This window comes from Athene cunicularia, assembly GCF_003259725.1.
Source record: "Athene cunicularia isolate RWA chromosome 4 unlocalized genomic scaffold, athCun1 chr4_part1, whole genome shotgun sequence".
In the NCBI taxonomy this organism is placed as follows: domain Eukaryota; kingdom Metazoa; phylum Chordata; class Aves; order Strigiformes; family Strigidae; genus Athene; species Athene cunicularia.
The window spans coordinates 1068921-1093471 of NW_020799098.1; the positions used below are offsets into that span (position 1 = coordinate 1068921).

Sequence of the window (24551 nt, forward strand, 5' to 3'; positions counted from 1 at the left end):
GGGGGGGGGGGGGAAGTGTTGGGCTCTTAGAGAGCTAATGCATTAAAACTCTGCCCAAACTGTTATTTTTAAAGGCTTCTAAGGTGATAATGCTTTTAATTCTGATCACGAAGCCTAGAAGGCCATTCAGGCATCTCTTCCACGCACGTGCCATACCCAATCCATACCTGAAGAGCCTGTTACAAGGGTTAGCAACTTCATCTCTAAGGGGCTCTAGCAACCAAACCTGAATCAGCTCTTAGACAAAGAACAGAAAGTTGAATGCTTCTCTCTTGAGCATCACATGAAGTTCTATGCAGCCTTTTTGATGAGTAATACCAGCAAATTAGCCCCTCTGATACAACTGTGTTACCATGTCAGATCAGCCAAGTGACTACTCCAGTAGACACTTCTTGCCCACAGTGAACACGAGGCGATTAGCTCTATTCACAGGCAAAGAGCAGTATAAAAAAAAAAGAAATCAGTCAAAAATCAAATTACTTCTCATCTGCTGAGCTTCTGCCAGCATGTGGCAACTTCATCAGTGCATCAGAGGTGTGTGTGACACTCAGTTATCAGCTACGTAAAACAGACAGCTCAGTCTTTTATTCCAACATCAACCCATGCACACGAGCCACAAAGTGGGCACCTCTCCAGAGCTGATTCGAATCCCTTTCCCAAATTAGCACTAGAACAACTGCAAATTGTTAATGCCTTGTAGCCAGAATCCATCCTGCAGATAGTGGTGCACAGAAAAGCCATAAAAATGGTAAAACTTAGCTAGAGGAAAGGAAAAAAAAAAAAACACAACCAAAAAAAACCATTCTCCACGTGTCTTTGGTTCACCAGTGGAAAATTTGAGGTGATCTCTGTGCAAGTGAGATGCTTCCCCTCCCCCAAAGCAATCAACCAGCACATCATATGTTCTGCAAACGCACCAGTAATTAATGAGACACTTACAGCTGTATAGAGCTGGCACACTCATATTTAATTCAGCACTGGCAAGCTTGCCTGCGAGCCAGATCTCCCCGCACGCTCCCCTCCACCTTCCCCTCTGCCCCTGGAGTTAGAAAACAAACCGATGCTCAGAGGGCAAGTTCCGTGGCGTAGCCTGAGAGCAGCAGCCAGCCCTTCATCCTCCCAGATTTACCCCAGATCTTCCTCTCAGTCTCAGAGAAGGAAAGTAGTTGGCTAACCAACATGAGATGTACCCAACGCCTGATGCCACCACAGCCTTAGCGCTCAGCAAAACCCCATTTCCATCAGATCATCTGGGCCTTTTAGTTCTTTGGTAGAAAGGCTCATCATTGGCAAAGCTGGAAGTTGAGTATCATTTTGTGACACCAAAACACTAAGGCAGAATGATACCCCCTGAGCTGCACGACAAGAAGATGCCCCAGGGGATGGAAATATCTAATGCCAATAGAAGACTACAAAGATCACCTCTGATGCTAAGAGAAAAGCACATGCTTTGTGCTTGCAATGATTAATTGCAGCTTTCGATGCCACAGCTTAAAACTGCAAAGTAATGCCCTCCTACAGGAGAAGTTTGTTTCTAAATTTGTGGCTCCACTTGAGAGGATGAAGATATCCACCCATTTGGCGATAATCACGCTCTCACAAGAGAGAATCAACCACATTTTGAAGATTTTCACCCGCTTCGCTGCAACCATATGCAGGCAAAGGGTTTATTCAAGTCCACTCAAGCGCATTTGGGAGACGAGGAACATTCAGACAAAAGGGACTCAGGGTTTCCAGGTGTCCCTCAAGGAACGTCACCATCATGGCCAAGAGCTGGCCAGCCCATCACACCACGCTGGGAATTAATCCAGTCAGAAGTTCCCATTCACCTTCACCCAGACGGATCACAAGAGTACCAGACAATGTTTGATGCTTTTATTGCCCAATTTACCTCCTGTTTCATTCCAGCCAGCCAGTTCCAGGACTAAAGGACTGATATCTGCTGGCTTCATAGATTCTTTCTCCAAATTAACAATACAGCTTTTGGCTGCATCGTAATTGTGGTTGCTCCCATCCCACTGCAGCCTGGGCACAGTTATTGTCATCTCCTTTTAGGTCTCTTCCATTTTTACCATTTTTAGAGTGGTTGTGGTGTCCCGGGTGAAGGTTCAAGTCTCTCAGCCTTGCTGGGACCTACCCATCTCTTGCTCACTTCTCCCCGTGGTTTGGTTTAATTAATGCAGTAAAGCACAGTTAAATATAATCACAAGCACGTGCTGCAATTCCACCCCAGGCTCCTCCTGGGAGAGCTGTTTTCCCCTGCAGTCAGCAAGGAAAACTACACAAACCCCTCTACCATAATTGACACTGCGATCAAAGCGAACCATGTCAAGCTTTTACTACAAAAAAAAATACTTTTTCTCACACTGATGTGCTAAGATTTCTCTAGGGAAGGCATTTTTGGCATCATTTTCTCTCTTTTCCTCTGCCCCATACCTTTATTTTACCCTTGGAACCCTCCAACTTGCAGAACAAAGTTCACCTCCTGACTGAGGGAAACAAGAAGCACGATGGTTTTGTTTGCTCTCTCTTGATGCCGTTCTGAATGAATTCTGGGGACGTCCTGGGTTTGTCACTCTGCAAACCCAAAATGTAGGTCAAAAGTCTGTGCGTGGTTTGCCACAGGGAGTGACTTGTATTTCATCTGCCTGAAGGCAGATGGGAACTGAGTCATCTGCTGCTGCATCATTCTTCGCTTCTTTCCTTTCCTCAACCCCGGTTTCTTTTTTCTTACCATCAGATTATGGTTGAAAGAATGCAGTGACATCAAAAGACCAGGAGAGCAATGTCTCATACCGCACATCACACAGGGAGGGAATATTTCCCTTTTATTTTTTGTTGAAGCCATGCCTCTTTCCCAACACCAGCACCCACCACACACGTAGCCACTCTCAAAAGTGAATTCAAATCTCAATTTTCTTCATTTACCTGCCATACTTGTCTTTCCTAAGAGATTATTACAGATGAACGGGGAAAAAAAAAAAAAAAAAAAGAGAGTGGGTTATTTCACCTACAGGGTGTGGGAGAAGAGGTCTCTACCATTTCCATCACTATTTAGGAGGTGCACTGGTCCCTTGGCACAGCTGCTTCTTATACCCCCTGGTCTGCCAACCAATTAATGCTGGTCTTTATATTACATTAAATTACACAGGACTGAAGCTTTTTGTGCTAGATGCACAAACACACACCACAAAAAAGCCCCTGTGTTGGTGTTATGGTCCGGTGCCTACGCATGGGCAGATAAGGAGAAGAGTTTGAGATGACACCCACAAGAAGAGCAACGATTTTTGGTTTATGCTACTGATTTGGGGATAAAAGGCTCAAAAAGCAGTCTGGCCCCTCAGCAATACCCATCTCTGCTTCCACAAGTTTCATGTGTTCGTATAGATGAGTATCAGACCAAAGTCCAGACAGCAGGACTGACCGGCTCTTGGAGAGATCACCCAGCACATCCCTCCATCCAAAATGACCAAAACCTACTAAAAAATGATCCTTTTCTCAGCCACTGCCTAACCCCTGCTAAGACCTTCGCGTCAGTGGGGCTTCCACAACCCCCCTTCATCTTCCATCCTAACAGTAGGAACATCACCCAGCAAAAAGTACTGCTAGCAACGGTATCATCTACAACATGAGGACAGCCAGAGGGTTATACATAGCCCAAACAACATTTATTTCCGTGAAGAAACGGCAATTATTATAACCAACAGGAACACAGTAGGAGAGGGGGCTGATGCATCACAGTTGCTGGTACAAGAACCTACAGGACTGACAGCAAGGTTTCCTTCAGCTAAAAAAAGCAAACAACTTTTTTTTTTTTTTTTTTTTTTCCCCTCTTCTAATTGTACAAGTACACTTTGGAAGGGAAAAGGAAGCAATAGCGTTGGCCAAGGGTAATTGATAACTGTGCAAGTCAGAAACTGCAAACTTTCTACTTATTCCAAATAAAAAAAAAAAAACTTGTATGTTTGCATTGCAAGCTCTTCTGCTCAGCAATATTTATGACATGAGAATTTCAGAACAACCCAAAATCACTATTACACACTGGCGGGTGAGCTGCAAGGGACCAGAAGCAACATTGCAGAAGCCAGCAATCAACTGAGCAGAGCTGGTATGGGATTTTACCAGTAGAAACACACACAAAAAAAAAAGCTCTGCAGCAGTGAATTTGACTGTAGACACAGCCTAAAATGCCACCTCACCCTCCCTGCTTTAGACCACAGGAAGAAGTAGAAATTTAACAAAGGCTTTTTTCCTCTTACCTCTTTGTTGGTGACTCCTGGGGGTAAAGTCCCATGCTTGTAATCCTCCAAGAGCTGCACAGCTTCCTTCAGACGACTCTGCAAAAATAAAACAGCAGCGTGGCCTGCAATGCTTGTCCCGGTCTGAATCGTTTTACTGAAGGCGATGAATTTAAGTTACAGAGTTCTATCTTCTTTCATGCAAACCTTGTGATGGGTCCTTTTTTACCCACATGATATAAAAGGGAAAAGGATGTGTGGATGCTTGTTTGGCTGTCTGGTACAGCCCTGCTGGTTTGGATTTAACTACACAAGTGGGATAGAGGAAGAAACAAAAGAGAAAATAGAAAAAACGATCTATAGAAGACTAAAAACCTGAGAGTCTTGTGTGGTACTAGAGATCTTGGAGATGAACAAGTTCTCACTTAAAAGTAGAAAATAGTTTAAGACAAAACAGGTATGTTCAGGTGCAATGTGGAATATCCACCTCAGTATCACCCCACGTCACTCTCAGGTCAACATCCCCAGTGATGGCTACAGGGAAACCACTTCGATGGAAGACCTGACTTTGCCCCCATGCCCTCTCCCAGTACATGTACTGGGAAGGTGTAGCTGAAGGGGAGAGCGAAGTAGAAGCCTGCACGTATTAAACATCACCACTACAAACGCAGGGTCGACTAAAAATTTACAAGGCAGCAAGTTTCAGCCCCTAAAGAAGAGCAGCTCCGCTGGACCCAGCGTTTAACGGCACGCGAGGCAACGTGACAGCACCGCTTTGTAACTGCAGAGTGAAGTCCAAGTCAAGTTAATTTATCTGAAACACCGTGACATTTTCATGTACTTCAGGCAGATCTCAGAGTGCCACGACGCTGAATCGCTGACCTGTGCTGCTTTTTTACGGCGCCTGTTACACACTTATTCAGACGGGGTTTTTGCAACCGGTTCTGTTCTCTCTAAAAATACCAGAGTCAGTCACCAGTGCAGTTAAAGTTAGAATCCGACTGTCACTAGCGATTCAAACACAGCCACGTGTAAAGAAAGAACTTCCTCACATTGTGATAAAATAGAAGAAAAAAAATACATTGCATGTGTTCAAGGGATCACAAGAGCATTAAGCCATGCTACCAGCCTTGTCAGAATCATCAATCTACCCCCAGAAGAGTTCTTCATATATATAGAAATGTGTTCTGCAGTTGAAGCAAAGTTTACATATACATATGCTTTCAAGAATTATACATATAATAATTTCAAGAAATATATATATTGTGTGTACCTATAGATACTATATTATAGAGTATATATACTCTATATACCTGATATATTAGTATATTATCGTATATTATGTTAATAATATATTGGTTTATATATTACACAGAGTGTATATACATACTCTCTACAATACATATATTTCTTGAAATAAAAAAATAAAAAACCCCCACAGGGCAGAAGTAGACAGGTAGAAAGATTCTTTAATTCAGGCTAAAGAGGAACAAGTCAGGATATAAAGTGAGGCTTCTGTGGAGTTAAATCTGCTTATCTGAGCCTGCAAAAAGCACCAGATCGCCGAGTAATGGCTCCCAAATATTTGAAGCCAAACAAATCACTCAGCTAAACATTTTCAAAAGCTTCCCGCAGGTTATCTGTCATCCAGATGAGTAACAGCGACTTGGGTTTGACATTTCTGCACTAGCTCTGTTGTTCTGGCAGCTTTTCTAACATTAGTGCCGGAGGACATTTCATAAATAGGGAATATTTTGTCTAAAATAACATGCAGTGTGATGGTGGCTCATCTAAAGCCCCGTGGCTTTAGTGCAGTGGTGTCAAGGCTCCTCGTCGGCACCGCAGCTCCGCTCTCACAACCCTGCTGTAAATAAGGCGAGAGTCCCTGAGCTCATTACGAGCTGGCGTCCATGGGATCGGTCGCAGGGAAACTACTTTTCTCCCTTTCATGCAAACATCAAAGAGTACTTTGTTGTTTCCTTGGAAGCGCCAGCAGTTACGCCAACCTGAAAGCGGCAATTAATGAATGACTATTGTCCTTAAAACATTCAACACACAAGACATATGGAAGAGTGGCAATTCCTTCACTTTGCAGAGGGAGCGGGTTGGGATCGGCTCCACGGCTGTTTTTACACTGGCTGAGCTCACATCATCAGCGCCACGCTATTTCCAGCCCTGGTATTTCATATATTCTTGCACTGATTAGCAGCTACTCAGCAGAAGTAGAGAGCCTGTACAAAGATGCTAAATGAGGCTTAACGTCAGATAGGAACAACCTCTGTCAAAAAAACCTACATACTCTTGGGAAAAGGATGGGGCTTGTTAATGGTGGTGCTAAGGCCGAGGTCAGTGCTACCAGATGAAGCTCACAGCCCTGCATCACTACACACAAGTGGTAAGTTTTCTGCATTTTGCCCTATTTCTGCCTAAAATTAGCTCCCTCTTTGACTCAGCCTGTCCCACGCTCCACTCCTGACACGTTCCTGCAGAAAGAGCTGCCCGTTGTCCTTCTCGCACTTTGCTAAGCCACTTGCTTGGGACTTCACAGAGCTGTTCTGGATTTCTCCTACCAGATGGGGCTTAGGTCCACTCAGAGATTCAGGCACCACCCTCAACTGCTGCCACGTTCATGTCCCGTCCCGAAGGGGACTCGGCTGTGTTGAGAGGATGAAGGATCTCAAAGAAAGATAGTTAAGGCCAACAGTGAACTAACTGTATTTTAATGGTTGGTGCAAACACTTTTTTTTTCTCTTTATCCCCATTTTACTGGGGCATTGTGAAATTCCAAAACTACATTCATCAGTTTTTACAGATTTTACAAAGAGTATTGAAGATGAAGGATGACTGAATGTGTTCAAGAATCCCCCCACCCACCCCATCTTCAAAGGCTAGGCAATCACTCATTTCACCTAAAAAGCTGGCTATGGAAACACTGTGCCTTGCTCCAAAAAAATCAGAGAATGACTTTATATATAAAGGCTTTCATTACTGGTCCAGAGAAAGACATTCACACAAGTTGAACTTCCTCCAACAGTGGCCACAAGCAGTTTCACAGGGAAAAGCAAGGAAGAGGTAAGCAGAAATAACGTCTCCACTAAGCACCTTTCCAGCCTCCCACTACTTTCAGCCAAGGCTGATGAGGTTTCTGTGGATTTAGTGATCTTCAGTGGATTCCTCCTCCAGCTCCTTGCTCTTGAACCAAACTGCCATCATCCGAGTAGACATAACAGACAAGCTGTAGGTAGTGACAAAAAATTGTGTCTTAACTCTTAGCTCCCTTCCCTATGCATGCATACACTAAACCTGCCTTAAAATTTCAACATCTCTTAATAAAAAATAATAGGCAAGTGACAGAGCGAACATGTGAGTCCTTTCCTGGAAGGAGCCTGCATTCTTTAGGAGCATAAGTAAGTGCATCCTGAATACTTCAGTGGATAAGGCCAGTCACTGGTTGTACTTTTCCAAGTCTATCCAATATTCCAGACAGAGAAATGAGTCCTTATTATTTAAGCCAAGTCTTCCTTACAATGGACAAAAAGGAAGAGTTATGAATTAGGATGATATTTTCTGGTGACGCAGCACTAGGTGATGTACTGTTCCTCCAGAAGGGCTGAGGATCTCAGATGGAAGAAAAGCTGACCTGAAGAAACGGACACATGGGATGAAATCCAACGGCATGGACATGTGGCCGTGCTCTTCTGGGCAGGCTCAGATTTCTGCAAGACCCTCAGGGCTCTGGGGCTGGAACAACCAATTACAATAAAGACCATTTAAGAGTGTTGGTTAATCACTGGAAAACTGTGAAGCACTGCAGGCATGAGAAACAAATCGGAATTTTAGACTGTTTCAGGCATTTCCAACCTGTGGGAAAAAGTAATCATACAAGATCACAACAGGGCTTGAGCCCCTTGAAGGTGTTCTTGATAGCTCCTTGCCCTGTCGGCCTCATGGTTGTTTTAAAATAGCGTATCAGGAAAAAATGCTATTTCCTAGCATGAGTATCAATAAAATATAATTCTATAATATTGCAGACAGCCTGATAATCCAGAGGTGGAAAGCCAGAGAGCTGAATGACTAATGACTGCAGATCCAGGGAAGACAACCCTTCTTGCCTCCAAAGCTAGAAAATAACCCAGGAGTGCCAGCACAACATTCTGGAGAGCCATTTGTGCTCATTACTGGTATGTGTTTTTGTCACTGAAATTACCTACACTGTGTGTCTTGCAAATTATCTCCACAGAACAGCATGTAACTCTGAATGAAAAACTGGAAGTAATAGATGAATGGGTCTGTGTTCTATTTTTTTCTCCTTCTCTTGAGGAAATCTTAGTAGTTACTATAACAACCCTGGCCAGATCCCATCTTGTTTAGTATGGTAACAAACAGAAAACAAAAAAGCCCGATTTTGCTTTTAAAATTGCAGTCTTCATGAATTTCCCCTTTCAGCTCCATGGGGGGAGAGTGGAACTTTTGCAAAGAAAAGAGTCCTAGACCGACACTGCTGATGGTTCCCGAGGTTGACAAAAGCCTGGTACAAAAAGCGAACAAAAGTGTCAAACACAAGGACCACATTAAGAAGATGCCTTTCACATGGCTCGGAGGTGTTCAGGTAGGTTTAGCGAAGGACCCACAGTCTCAAAATTTCATTCGTGAAAAGACATGGTTGCCTTGAATCCCTTCTAGAAAAGTCAGGCACACTCTTCTAAACAGAGCCTCCAAAAAATAGGAAATAACTTTACAGCGTGCAACAGCTCCAAATGCCAACCGGCTCCACTCCCTGGCTTTTAGCACGATACAGCATTATTATGAGAGTTGATAATGTCTAAGATTACACTTAGTTTCCATTTTAACAGGAAAAAAAAAAGTCTGTCTACAAGGTTGTGCTACTGTTTCAATATTTATTGTTGCCTGATTTCTCTACTGCTATCTGTAGAAAAAAAAAAAAGTGTCACTTGAGTTTTTATAGCATCACTTAAAAAAAAAAAAAATGCAACCACAGTTTTTAGTAGTATGTATCATTTCTTTCATACCCCTTTTCTCATAAAAAACTAGAGCACTTCTAGTGGTGGATGATGGGGTCTCAGCTCTCACAATAGGGTGCTAGACGGACCATCTGCACCCGGAGGATGTTCTTACAAACCTAAGCCCAGAAGCAGTGCCAGGGATCTACCAAGCTCAGCGATTCAGAAGCACAAACTCCACGCTTGGGTGCTCCACCACAGCAGCCTAAGCCACGTCCACCTGGGAAACGCTCCCCAACAGCAACAAGTCTTTGGAAAAAAGGTTCAGTCATTGCCTCGTGTTGAACGCAGCTGGGAAACACCCCGTTTTGAACGACACTTCAGTTCACTAAGCCCACGAGAAGTATGTAATGGGCTACCACTGATCTGTGAGCCTGGGTTTATGGTTACGAACAAGTCGGAGCCAGGGCATGAGCCTGCATCAGCAGGATCTCTTGCAGAATTTTGATTCAGACCATCCAGCCCTCCGCCAAGTGATTCCCAGTCACAGTTTGGGAGTTACCATGGGCCAGGACAGCTGCCTGGAGGCACCTTTCAGAGAGGAAGAGGGCTCTGCTGCATGGCATAAGCCACACCGGCTGGCTGCATGGCCAAAAATGAACCAGCTTAGATTTAACCCATTGGTTTTAGCGCAAAGAGCTAACGTCACCTACTCTGCTCTGACTCAGGACAACAGGCATGGACTCAGAAGCTCATGGCCTTGCAGGACTACATCAACAGAATGCTTCAGTCTTTGTAGAAAGAGTTGCTGAAGAATCACACTATTCGGGGCTTCGTTTGGCACGTCAAAGAAAGGAGGAGAAAGAACCAACTCAGAGATGTCAGCAGGAAAGTAGCCCACATCACGCTGAGCTGATGGCCACCTCCAGGAATCCTCCATTGTTACGCCAAGTCCCTCACAGCCATCACTCCAGCACCCTGGCAAACAGAAGACAACCCCGTTGGGTCCCGTAGATAACTGCACACATACATGCATCAGACACCTCCATCCAGCACGTGAGCTCTTGAACCCATTCTCTACCTTGTCCTCCTTGCTCCAGGGCACACTGTTTCTGTCTGAAAGATCTGTGCCTTGTCTTCTCTTGGATCTCAGCTGATGCCTACACATGGCTTAGAGCTGCCTCCAGAAACCCATATGTGCACATACAGACCGTAATAACAGTCATTATGCCAGTAGCACTACAACATTACTGCTACAGAATCAACAGAAAAAGAGTCAAGTTTTGCATTCAAGGCTTTTAAGAGAAAAACCACTGATGGGACAGGGCAAGCTGGAACAGTTTGTATCTCACTCTGCTCAGACGACGGCTTGTCTCGTGGTTCTGAGGCCGCGTCAGCCCAGCGCTGCTCCGCTGCGTGCCTGCGAGTTTCACCGGTTTCAGATTCGGACCAACGATGACTTCCTGGCACATGAGCCAAAGTAAGAGTCTGCTGGCCACCGGCACCACAAACTCAACGTGGGATATGGAAATCCAGCTGTGCTCTGCCATCAGCGACTCAACAGTTTCCGATTTTGTCTCACTACTCCATGGATGATACATACGGCAGACTTGACTCCAGCTGGCCCTATTGTATTGGATCTACAGTGACAGACAACAGGAGCCAGAAACTTTTTGTTCAAGTAGAGCCAGCAGATGTGACACTGAATAAACACAGACAGTCAATCTGCTGAGTAAGAAGGTATCGTTCATATAAATAACATACATCTAATCCTGCTTCCATTTTAAACCCAAATATGGGAATGCAAGATGCTCAGCGCTCTGCAGATTTATGCTTTGAACAATGAGATAAAGCAAAAGCAGATAACACACAGCCCCTCTGAGCTCAGTTTAATGCTTATTTCACTTTTGCTTTAAATTATTATCAGGCCCACAGCTTTCTCCATGAAGAGCTTCCCACAGAGCGTTAACAGTCTGTCCAGGCTAACGTCAGATGGGATGTTGGCCCTATGAAAATATCTGCTGGACCCTACTGCTTCTCCCAATGGACCTTAATTACAGAGCAATTTAAAGTATTATTCCAATCATTTTGACCTCACACATTTCGAGAATAGGCATTACACCCACTGAGGGGTTTCTCATGGTCTCAGCAACAGGACTTGTCGGGCTTGACCTCTGAAATGACACATTTCCCACTTATTGGACAAGTTTGCAAATTTGTAGCTGCCAAAAAATTATTTCATTAGAAAGCCGGTAATGATATGAATTAGCACGCAAGAAAACCTCCTCTTTAGAGGTTACATGCAATATTGACACGAGGTCGGTGCCTTGTTTCAGTATCATATGCACTCAGAAAGGAAGTAAAATTGGTAGGCAGGTTTGATACAGATAATTATTCTACCAGAGCCCACTAAAGATAAAACTGGAGCAAGTGGCTTCCAACTGCCCCTGGCACGTGCCTCGCACAAGCACTCACTTCCTTTTTGAGATTTTAGACTGCAAAGTATGGCTCAACATAACCCAGTACTCCGCAGCCATCCCTTGAGGATTAATGCTTAAGAACCTCTAAAAGACAAGGAAGTTTTTAATTGTGTTAAGAATTTGCTTTGTTAAAAAAGAAATAAGTCAGAGAGGACTGTCACTGAGACTAATTATACTTGATATTCACTGTGCTTGGTTCCTCTACTCAGAAGGATCACTTCATCCTTCCCCAAAACGGCCACCAGCAGGATTCAATAATGTAACACACAGCAGTTTTAAAAAGGATGTAGAAAAAAAAAATATTATTACATTTCCAGGCATTTTCCATGGGGTTAACCTCCATTCTCATTAGAGACTCATTTATCTACGTTTTTTTCATTTGCTAGTGAGCTCCTCCAAGACAAACAGCAATTTATTTGTTCTCTGAGAACCCTGGGCCTGAAAGATGCAGCCATCTGTCAGCGGGAAGGAGCTCTCCATAAACGGCTGCTTTCTCATCAAACCCTTTCTAGATTTTAATTTGCCACCTAAATTATCAAAGGAAACCAAACAGCTTTTAGTTATACATATATGCACACAAAGTATTTTAAAGCATAAGATGAGATATACAGAGCACAGCAATCAAAGCAGCTTTTGTGCTCTGGGAAGTGCTTCCCGTGACCTCAGGTGTTCACGTCTATTCCGCCAGGAGACTTCTCCAGGGAAAGACAAGTAGACTTAAGAGAAGTAGAATTCATGAAATAGTTGTAGACTTCACAATATGTGCTGCAGAAGTTCTGTTGAAGCATCACTAGCATATAATAATATATAATTCAAACTGCCAAAGAAAACGGACGGAGGGTATTTCCTTCCTTGGAAAGCCACCAAGCCATTCTTGAAGACCATGAAGTTCAGATCTATGCTTATTAGACCCCAGAGAAGGCCACCAAACCCCCCTCATTCACTGAGGTTCAGTTTGGGGTCCAGAATTGCTTGAGGCACTCAGATCTTGACAGCTGTCTCTAGGATAAAAATGGGCCACTCAGATTTTGCTCTTTTTGTCCCCCCTAGGTGTTTCCTTAGAAGAACCTCGTCAAAACGTGTCTAGAAAAAAATAAGTTACACCATCTAACTACTCTGTACACCCAACCTTACCAAGCTCTTTAAAAGCTTCTAACAATTTGAAAAGGTGACAACAATGGGCGGGTAGAAAAGCACGAGGCTGAGCCAAAGGAGAGATCACCTCAAAGTTCAGAGCAGGTACCCAACTCACAGACAGCTGACCCAAGAGTCTGGACACCCTCTACACTCAGCGGAGCATGACGAGCAAGATAACTGCCCTCAAAGGGCAGAAGAGATACAGCCCTTAAAATGGGTATTTTAGATCCTGAAAAGCTCACTTTTCTCCTCCTTTGTGAATTTCTTACTTTTTCATTCTGGAACCAGAACTGCTTGTTGCTGGAGATAACAAAATGGGCAGGAAAAAAATTACAGGTTTTGGGTACACAGTGAAACCAGACTGAGTTAGGGCACTCAATTTAAATTGTTTCATTACACTGCCATAACGAAAGGGTGAAAGTGCTTACCCTATCCCAAATGTGAACACAGTGCTGCCTTCTTAAACCTCTTCTGTAGCTGCAAAAAGTCTAACTCAATCAAATTCACTCGTATCCCCAACTTTGGTGATACACAAGAAGTAGGTTTGAGATTTTTGTCTTATTTCTATATTGATGTTATTGCCAAAACCAAGCTTAGTCCTGCACTGTGGGTTACCCAGATTAAAAAAAAAAAAAAACAACAAACTGCATACATACACATGCTATAGCTTAGATGAAGATTGGAGAAAAGTGAGGAGTATTATTAGAACATGGAAACATTCCCCAAAGATGATAAATTTTCACTACAGACTGGATGGATTATCTCCACCCAACAGAATTCTCTGAAAAAAAGGAAAACAAGCTAAGGTGTAACGAAATGCACCGAAAAGATGAGCAGAATCACCTCCTTCTGTCCGAGCAGAAGAACCCCTGTCCAAGTGATCTCAACTCAGGACCTTCTGGTGCAGCCCCCTGGAGCCCAGGGCCCGTGTTCATCCTCAGATACCCTCAGCACATCCTGGCCCCGACATCACGCCCCCGAGCAGGAGGCTGGAAAGCACACACTCATGGAAACCTACCAAATACCAACTCCACAAAGCTTTCTAGTGCAAACTGGTGAAAATGGTGAGAGAGGGGTGTTTCAATGTTTGTCTGGATCCATTTCTGAGTCTCTTTCCTCACCGTCTTTAAGTGTTCTATTAGTATTCTTAGAGCATGACAAAAATGGCCAAAGACAGTCTCCATTCTCCAACACCCCATTCCCTTTTGCATGTGAGGTATCCTCTCCTCCCCTCCAAAAATCAATAGGCAGTGAAAGCTCTCTGCACTATTTAGGAATTTCAGAATCAAAATTATGAAAAGAGAGAGAGAGAGCGCTCACAAAGTACATACAACAGCCTCTGCATCATCAGGAACTCACATCGGAGGACTCCCCACGCTGTCAAACACAACCCTTCAATACACACTACGTTGCACTTAACTAAATCTCAAGGTAACAGCAGCACCCAGTTTTTAACAGGGAGTATTGGTTTTATTCTGGCATAGGTGTTTACATCCTCTTTAAAGAGTAGCTCTAAGTGTCTGCAAAGCGCAGTGCATCCATCTAATATCGTGATTTTCCTTCCCCTTTATCATGACATGATGACAACTCTTTGGAATTGCCACGTTCTTTTGCTAGCAGGTTACCTCCCCAGCCTGAGCTCCACAGCACGGTTTTTGAAAATTAATCTCAGGCTTGATCTGAACCTGTGCATTCACAACAGAAAGTATAATCTTCGATCTGACAGTGGAAGAACAGCTGCTTTATTGTCTGCAGGTCTCTTGGGCACCCATATAAAAGGTATCAAAATGAACCACACCATACATCTTAACTTTATGTTTTGGAAAAAAGCTGGCTGATTTAGGAAAAAGAGATTATTTTAAATTGCATCAGGTCTTTTTTCCCACCACTACTACAGTGTGTACAAAACTGGACTCAGTTCACCGCTAGCTACAACGAGCAGTTCAGCACCCTGTGTTTTGAGAATTGCTTGCACATATATTTTTCATCTTACACTATACTGGGAAAAAAAAAAAAAAGAAAATAAAAAGTAAAAAGCAGCTGCCCTCACTGAAAGCAAAATCCTAAGTTTTCTGCCAACAGGCAGAATTTAAGATCACCAGTAGAAATATTTCTTCTAAAGGATTCCCCACACCTATTTTATGAAAGCAGAGAAATGCAGTCATGCTGGACAACACTAAATGAAACATAAATGGACCAGAAACCCAGACATCTGCTACAAACGGGGTAATACCCATAGAAAAACTGCAACACTTTGCTCAGAAAAGGTCTTCTCGAGTGTAGCCACTGAAAAATTACAGTGTGAACCCACCCAGCTCCCTTCCTCCAAGAGAATGAATTTGGTCTCTCATCTACTCACCTGCATTTTTTTTCCCCATGAAGACTTGTAGGAATTTTCCCTGACTGAAACCAGTTCAGGGTCTCACCAGTTACTAGAGGAAGATGGGAGACTGACAGGTGTGGATTCACTGATGTCTAATAAAAGAGAATTTCTGCTAGGCATTTAACAGAGCTCAGTTGGGCAATCAATCAACTGTGAGACACAAATCCACTGGAAACCTGACTTCATTACTTCTGCTGTTCACAGAAAAACTTGTTTTTCATCTAAACCTGTCTAATAAACAGTACTTTCAGAAAACAAGGCGCATATACATTACCTCAGTAACAAAGAGAGTGCGTGGATCGATGATGTCCAAGAAGTGCCTGAACCTGCCATAAAATGAAGTCTGGAAGACAAGAAGAAAAAAAAACAAACAACAAAATGTGTTCAGTTAGAAATTGCCTTTCACCTGCTGCAGAGAAAGGTTTTATTTCCCCTGTAGAACTAAGTAGCAACTAAAATGAAGTAATACAGAAGCTATTTGCTGGTAACTTGTTATAGGAAGTCTGAAGGAAAAGATGAGGATTTGGACCCTGCTAACAGCAGTGTTGCTCTTAACAGGACACTAATACAGATGCTTTAATAAAAGGGTAGTATCAAGCAGCTAAAATATCCTTTACTTTTTCCCCAAAAATAAAATATTGCCTGCTTTGCTACCAGATTCCTGAGAGATGTCCGAGGTCACAAAACCCCAACGTGCAGCTCCAGACCCCCACACCGAGCAATGCTGCGGCAGCAGTTCCCACCCTGCAGTGTCTTTATCGCCATCCCTGCGCTGCTCAGCCTCACACCCCCCTGGTACCCATCCCGCAGGGCCAGCAGCACCACGGGGTCCCCAATTTTAGGGAGAAACTAGTGCAAAGAAACTCCTCCACTGCTGGAAAAAAAAAAAAAGTATGTGAAATTGTATTTTCAAAGGCTCCAAGAAGAGTTAAATGTCTCAGCATGGGAACAAGTAGTTTTTTCTTTAATGGAAAGAATGAGAAAGATGAGACCAAGCACAAACCCGGTTTTATGTCTTACATTTATTGCAGAATTTTCCAAGCACTAAACTAGGGCTGGCATTCATCGTGCCATCCCCTACACAAACACACAGCATAAACCTGACTGTGAACCTTAATGTATGTAAAAGAAACCATAACTTTATGGATTGTTCTTAGTGGCACATTTAGAAAAATCCCAGAATCATCCTGATTGGAAAAGCCCTCGCAGCTCCTCCATCCCCACCATGAGCCTCCCCCTGACCGTTCCCAACTCCCCCAGATCCCTCAGCGCTGGCTCAGCCCGACTCTTCAACCCCTCCAGGGATCCCGGGGACTCCCCCCTGCCCTGGGCAGCCCATTCCAACGCCCAACAGCCCCTTCTGCACAGAAATCCTTCCTCAGAGCCAGCCTGACCCTGCCCTGGGCAGCTTGAGGCCATTCCCTCGGGGCCTGGCGCTGGGGCCTTGGCTCCAGAGACTCATCCCCCCTCTCTGCCCCCTCCTGGCAGGGAGTTGCCGAGGGCCAGGAGGTCTCCCCTCAGCCTCCTCTTCTCCAGACTGAACCCCCCCAGTTCCCTAAATCTAGATATGCCTGTGATAGGGATAACGCTGTGCAAAAGCTGGTGAAGATGCTTTTGTTGGGAGCAGCAAATGTGTCTGAAGGACCACAAGGGGATCCAGAGAACAGGGAACAAAGTCTGAAAGAAGGGGGAGATATCCAACTTGGTTTACAAGTTGAAAAGATCACAGGCAGTTCCAAAAGAAAGGAGAGCAGTTCTGACTCAGAATTTAGAGAAGAAAGACCAAAAAAAAAAAAATTAACTTAGGCAAGCCCAAAGCACCGGACCATGAAATACTGAGATGTTAAGGGCACTCAGGACACATGTACACCATCACTCAAACATCAGTCTGGATTCTTTCATCCGGACGCAGACGTAGGCTGGGTGCCAGCGCTGCCTCAGCACAGCCTAAACTCTCATCTGGACACGGGCAAGGCCAAACGGGCGTGGGGCAGCCCGGTCTAGCGGCTGCTCTCTCTCCCGTGGCTTCTCCCCAGCAGAATCTGCAGCCCATCACAGATGCAGAAAGGACACAGGTCACAGATCCCCACGTGCTCTTGAACATTGGGACCCCTTTGCCCTGGGTGCTCTCCAGCCACGTGCAGGCAAACCTCTTTTTGAGTCTGTAACGCAGAAACACACTATAAATAAGAGCGGAATATGGATACAGCAGTGAGAATGGCATTTAATCACAGCCTGGCATCATTTTATGAAACATGCTGGTTCTTCTCTGCTGAATCCATCGAGCACAGAGAAATATCAGTAATACTGCCTACTTATTCAGGCAGAAATCCCTCTCTCGTGGCAGTTTCCAGCATCGCTGCCGTCCACCACCCCGCGTTGCAACACCCCGTTCTCAGCTGCTTACTAAACTCTCTGCTGTTATTTTTCCATGTTCTGCACTAAAAAAAGAAAAACCCGCAACTAAACAAAATAGCTTCACATAACTTCAGACAGAAAAAAAAAAAAAAAAGCAGCCCAGTGGTTTTTAATTAGCATTGATTTCATTAACACTAATTCTGGTAATTTCTAGCTTTTGCGGGCTTGGCGTTTTGCTGCTTTACTTTTATTTTTCAGTATAAAAAGCTCTGCAGATGCCACTGCCCTCCACATCGCTACTGCCCGACGCTTGCCAGTGGTGCAGGGAGTGACAGAACGAACGTGTGACTCACTTGGTCCCTCGTCACGTTATCCTGAGCGCTCCCACGTTCCACCGTCCCTCTCCCACTGCCCGTCCTGCTGCACTTGCTCAACGCCAAACAGCAACAGGAGAATTCAGAGCAGCTGGGAGTACGTGGTTTAAAAAAGAACAGAAAGGGGATGGGGACACACGCACACTTTTAAATTTAAGTGGTCTTGACTTCTCCACTGCCTTCATCGTTGTGATTTGCATTTCACGTTGTGAAAAACAATATTAAATAGAATTAAATAGAACATCAGTGTTTTACACCTGCTTTAAAAGGTGTAAACGACAGAAGGCACAAGGAAAGGGGAATGAAACCGTAAATTCAAGGGGACATGATATAAATGTTCTGTTAGAAGTACAGATTGAAAGCTGCGGAGGCTCTAGGGAAGCCGGTCCCGTAGCCCAGGGTCGGTTTTTGTTTGGCTCGGGTCCAGCGCTGGTCTCCTGCTCCGATCTTTGCCCAGTGCCACCTCAGTGACCCCCAGCTTAGGACACGTTTCAGCAGCTCAAACCCATCCTGCTGCAATCCCGTTCCCACGCCTTCTCCTCCTCTTCTGCCCTGGGCCAGCGCTCACACTCTCCCGCCGCTGCAACCGTCTGATCGGGGAGCTGAGAGTGCCAAAAGGCTGATCCTTAAATAAAGGATTCGCTTTCAGGTGGTGGCGTTGCCTGAACCCGTTCGTTCTGCAGTCAGACAAGCCACAGTTTTAGGTCTTACATTTATTGCAGAATTGTCCAAGCACTAAACTAGGGCTGGCATTCATCGTGCCATCCCCTACACAAACACACAGCATAAAACTGACTGTGAACCTTAACCTATGTAAAAGAAACCATAACTTTATGGATTGGGCTTGTTCTCAGTGGCCCATTTGCAAAAATCACAGAATCATCCCGGTTGGAAAAGCCCTTGAAGCTCCTCCAGCCCAACCATGACCCTCCCCCTGACCGTTCCCAACTGCCCCAGATCCCTCAGCTCTGGCTCAGCCCGACTCTTCAACCCCTCCAGGGATCCCGGGGACTCCCCCCTGCCCTGGGCAGCCCATTCCAATGCCCAACAGCCCCTTCTGCAAAGAAATATTTCTGGCCAGCAAAGGCAGGGCTGTTCCAGCAGGGTCAGGACAACAGCCCTCACTGAGTCTCCCACGAACTGCACAGTAAGGTCCACAAAAAAAAAAAAAAAAAAAAAAAAGCTAATTCTACCATACAGAGTTGCTAACCGTTCCTTCAAATGCTTATGGCCAACATCTGCATCTTTAAGTACATGTACACACAAAACCAACCGTAAATGCTGCGACCCAGTAAGGGAAAAAGTGCCTTTCCAGCCTCGTGAAACTTAAAAAGAACTGGATGAAAAAGTCTTGGGGCTTTCTGAAGGCTTTCTCCAAGAAACAAAATTGTTTTATCCTTGAAAATAAAAGTCTGGCTATACAGGCTAGACTAGGAACCAAGAAAATTAACCCTGACTGGTAGCAGGCACCGAGCTATGGGCTTGTAGGAGATGACCACCAAGGTTCATCACTGCTCACTTTTCCATCCACTATTTCAGTGCTCACTTCTTTCATCCCCACTTCTAAAAAAAATAAAGAAATGACCCTCTTGCTACTGCCACTTCACAGAAGGGACAAGGGGAGCACACAGGGACTTCCTCCCCAGGCTGAAACCCAAAGCAGAAGCCAGTTCTGAAGAACATCTCTGACCATCAGTGATGCACAAAGAGACCAGGCGGCGAGACCTGAGCTGGAGCCCATCCTCCCTCCCCTTGGGCAGGCAACAAGACCCAACTCATCACCTGTGGTTTCCACTTTCTTTCTGCATTACCATGAGCTCTCTAAAACACAATTACATAAATGTGCTTTTCTTTGTTGCTCTCATGAGTCACCTGGAAGTGAAAAACCCCTCTTCCAAGTCTCCCACGAAAGGGATTCTGGTGCTCAACCACCACCCAACCTTCCGTCACCCTGAGGCTCAATCTCCGTCACGGTGATTGAAGCCAAAACCTCTTTCCCAGATGCCAAGAAACAGGGTGAGCTGCAGTCCCATGACAGCGAGTTATCCTTTAACACATCCTGATCAGCTGGGCACGCTCACAGCCCGGCTCAGCGACATCCCTCATTGCCACCAACAGCAGAAGACAAACCATTAACAAACTTCTCACTCTGCTGCCTCTAGCCCAAGTTCCTTCAAATGAGGCAACTGCATTAAACCTCATTCACTCCCACATACAGGCCAAGATTTTAAAGAGAGCAGCTTTGTTAATCAAGCCACGGAAAAGAAAAACATTCTAATTGGTAAAAAAGCACTTTCTTTCCCCATCCCACTTCTCCCCCTCATGTGCACGCAAGCTGGGCTCGCTTGCAATCAAAAAAAAAAGGGTGAAAAGCAAATAAAGCTCAGCCTTAGAGAGGGGAGAACAACATGAAAGCAAGATGAGTGGCAGAATGGGATGGGTGGAAGTTCCCAGTTCTACATCTAAAACACCTCCAAGTGATGGTGCCATACCTAGTTTCATGAAAAAAACAACCCAAAAAAAAGGAGAGGAATATGAGTTTGAACAAGTTTTGGTTTGCCTTTCAAACAGATAAATAAGAACCTCGTTTTTCCACAACAAAAGCTCTCTTTCTGTGGTCTCTTTGAGAACCACAAAAAAAAAATGGAACTAAATTCCAACCAAGGGCAAAGTTGTCTTCATGAGGCTGCATCCAAACATCATCACTGCATATTTCACTGCCCGGCCCTCCTAAGCAGCAGTGGATTTACCTCGACTTTACAGCCCCTGAGCAAAAAAATATCAATTTTTTTACCACCATCCAGCCATGGGAGTTTGCGGGTTTCTGTTTCAGGTAAGCATGGAAAGCTGCTTCACTGCTAGACCTTGCTGGTTGCCTTTCCATCATCCAGGTCAGCTCCTGCTTCCCAGGTTTGGTCTCCTGACCAGAATCCATCAGAATATGTTTAATTCAAGATTGGTATTTGTTTTCCCATTTGGTTTCCATTTGGAAATTTAGGGGTAAATTAAATCAGATCCAACCATTGCAACTCAACTGCAACTCAAGACGCCCTCATGGACTTAACCACAAAACCAAACTCACAGAACAGATCAGGATTTCGCTCTCCAGTCCTAATTCAAATAGTTTCCTGCAAACACCAAGTTTCTACAGGATGAGTAGGAAACCAACAGTCAAAACACAACAGACTATTTTGCAGACCAACCACAAAGAAGCCTTCAAGAAGGGCTTCTTTGGCTCAAACAAACTAAAAAAAAAAATTGGTTCCCACAGTGGGGCTACAAGGGCTCAACCCAGAGAGCCCCTGAGCACATTTACTTTCATTTACACACCAACATTTTTACCCTTCTCGCTCACCCTCAGGCTTCACTGAGCACTGCAATGCTTTGTGTGATGGGAGTGTGAACTGTGAATAAAAACGATGAGAAATAAGTAAACAAGAACACGACAAAATTCTTTCAGCTTAAAATACGTTCAACTCCCAAACTATTTTCCAACATCGGATGAATCCACTGCACATTACTGGCTGTCTTTGCTGCACTCCAAAGCAGAAGGTAAAGCCAAGTGAGCAAGCCCACAGTGACCTTCTCAGTTTTCTTACAAGACCTTTTGGCTCTGCTAAGAGGAATGGAGAAGCCCCTACAAAGAAGCTAATTTTAAAAGCATTGGAAGAAATAAATTCAGACACGTTAGAGATGTGGTTTGTTTTTTGTTTTGTTTTGTTTTGGTGTTTGTTTTTTTTTACTCCTGTCTCTCTATTATCGAAAAAGCTATTTAAAATCTGGTGTTAATCTAGATCAGACCAGACACTGCCACATCATACTGCAGTTTCTACAGTGAAGAGACACCTCATGGAACACCTCAGCCTCGGGAAAACAAGAGACTGACCTCAGGTGAAGCACAACATTGCAGCTTCTAGTTTTTATACTTTTCTTCCATAACTGCTTGAAATTCTGCCATTGCTAACAAGCGTTTACTTCCCCGGGTTATGACCGCCTTCTTTTTAAGCTCTGTTAGTTCGAGGGCTTTAGAATACGTGGAGCAGCTGGCACTCTCGTACAGAACAGAATTATCTCAGCAAAACGCTGCTAAAACAAACTCCTGGGGTGCAGGACAAGCAGGGAAAGGCCAGGCATTGTGGCAAGAACTTGCCCACGGTCCATATTGTCGGTCCTTTTACTTTAGAAACCACTTTCTGCAGGTCGCCACAACAGAGCACCCTGTTATTCCTGCAACTCAAGACAGCCAAGGCACTGCTCGGCCCTTCTCCCACCAGCTACTGCCTCGTCCCAGGCTCTGGCAAACATGTGCTCACTCATTAATTCATTATTACAAAATCTAAGAAGAGAGAATTTGATTTTATTTGCTTTTAAAATGCCATTTCAGCGCTAAAACAGTGTTATTCTTTTGCTGTATGTCATACACACAAACCACTTTCTTTTCCCATACCTCCTTTCTGACCATTTCTCCTCCACTCTCTCCATTCCACGCCAATTATCATCTAACAGCAGGAAAACAAGGTATTTCCACCTCCCCCCAAGGTTTGAACTGGACACACCAACTCTGCATCCATCCAGTAAACCTGGAGTTGTCAGGACAAGTGACCAGGGTGAGAGGATCAAGCCTGGGGCACAGGAACAGCCAGGCATGGCTCAGCACACCAGCAGCCCCACAGCACACTGCAGGCAACCAAACTCTGATCTAAGTGAGAATTCAGGACAGTTCCAGTTAAACGGTATCATTTCCAGCTCTGGCTGTCATACTCATGCAAGGGATGGAGCTTGCAAGACACCCAGAAGTTTGACCTTCACCTCCCAAATAACCATCCACGATCTTTTTTTTTTTGCCGTTTTCTTCCTGTAACATCTGCGGTAGTAAACAGTTATCTGGAAGAAAAACGAAAACCACAAATTTCCTGTGATTAATCGCGGCTATTTTGGGACCACTTCTCACCAGCCTGCAAGCAAGATGAAGTTCTGCAAAGCGGCTGGGAATATTAATTCCTTGACATGGCACAGCAGTTCATGGCGAGCGCATCACAACTCCAGCTCGTTAAAGGGGCTGTGCTGGGGGCCACGCGCGATCCAGCCGACTCCGAGAGAAGAACTCGAAGGAAAACGACTCCTTGGAGACTCCAGAAATTGGAGGAAAGGCAGCGAAAGAGGTGAGTGACCATTAACAAGCACTCGCTTATCCCCTTAAAGAGAGGTCCTTTAATAGATGTGCTGGGCAGCCCTGGGAAGAACAGGAGATATGCACAACTTTACTGATTTAATTACAGTGTGATTTTTAAAAGGATTTAATTAAGCCAGAGCAAAAGGCATGCAGACTTGGGTTGGGATTTTTTTTTTTTTTTTAAGCTAAAAAATCAGGCTTACGTCAGCGTTAAATTAATTAGGAAGAGATTTAAGCTAAACCAGACCAAATTAAGAAAATTAAAGCCATTGAGCAACAGGACTCTGGCAAGGTACGGCCGGACAGTGGAGCTGTGTAATTGCACACGTGTTTGTGGACCAACCCTTTACAAGTTCAGGCTAAAACTACAGATTTTCAGTCCTTTGATGCTCGCAGTGTGACTTTACAATAATAAAGGGCCAAGAGTCTGTAGGGGAGTAGCTCCTGCATCTCAGCAACTTCTGCCCCCTGCAGTGACAGGTCGTGAACGTGAGCACAGCCAGGGAGCAGCATGGAAACCTCCCGCCGGCGTTACGTGGAGTAGTAGGGACTTACGTCTTGTAGCACAAGACACAAACAAACAAACTCTCTGTGTAAAACCCAATCCTGGCTTATAGAGATGTAAAAAAGCCAACGGATGGCTTTTTTGGCAGGTTCTCTGAAGTTGAGAGAAACATCAAAATCAAAGGTGTCCCTACTCCCTCCTCTTCAATTTGCTTTTAACCATGTGTTTGCAGGCCCCCATATGGAAACAACAGGGTCAGCCCATCTTCAGGGCTCAGAAAGCCACGTTTGGCAACTGCAAACACCATTTACCATAAACCAACCTCATCTCGAGCTGTTTGCATGTGCTGGGCTGGACCTGCACATACACGGAGTTAAAGCAGTTATGACCCAACCTCAAACATCCGTGTCAGCACTGTCGTGGCCAGCAGGGACAGGGAAGGGATCTCTGAGCCCTGGGCTCGGCACTGGGGAGGCCGCCCCTCGCTGAGGGGGTTCAGTTGTGGGCCCCTCACCCCAAAAAGGCCATTGAATGACTCGAGCGTGGCCAGAGAAGGGCAACGGAGCTGGGGCAGGGTCTGGAGCACAGGTCTGCTGGGGAGCGGCTGGGGGAACTGGGGGGGTTCAGTCTGGAGAAGAGGAGGCTGAGGGGAGACCTCCTGGCCCTCTGCAACTCCCTGCCAGGAGGGGGCAGAGAGGGGGGATGAGTCTCTGGAGCCAAGGCCCCAGCGCCAGGCCCCGAGGGAATGGCCTCAAGCTGCCCAGGGCAGGGTCAGGCTGGCTCTGAGGAAGGATTTCTGTGCAGAAGGGGCTGTTGGGCGTTGGAATGGGCTGCCCAGGGCAGGGGGGAGTCCCCGGGATCCCTGGAGGGGTTGAAGAGTCGGGCTGAGCCAGCGCTGAGGGATCTGGGGGAGTTGGGAACGGTCAGGGGGAGGGTCATGGT

General features: G+C 45.0%; 1 protein-coding gene across 2 annotated transcripts in view; it reads right to left on the minus strand.

Annotated features, from left to right (window-relative positions):
* Positions 1 to 24551, minus strand: part of SFXN5 (sideroflexin 5) — a 102745-nt gene that overhangs the window by 75668 nt on the left and 2526 nt on the right. For both annotated transcript variants that reach the window (XM_026847268.1, XM_026847269.1), the window contains exons 2-3: positions 15474 to 15542; positions 4260 to 4337 (exon numbers count right to left, since the gene is read on the minus strand). The gene's annotated coding sequence lies outside the window, so the exon portion shown is untranslated. The remainder of the gene's footprint in view (positions 1 to 4259; positions 4338 to 15473; positions 15543 to 24551) is intronic.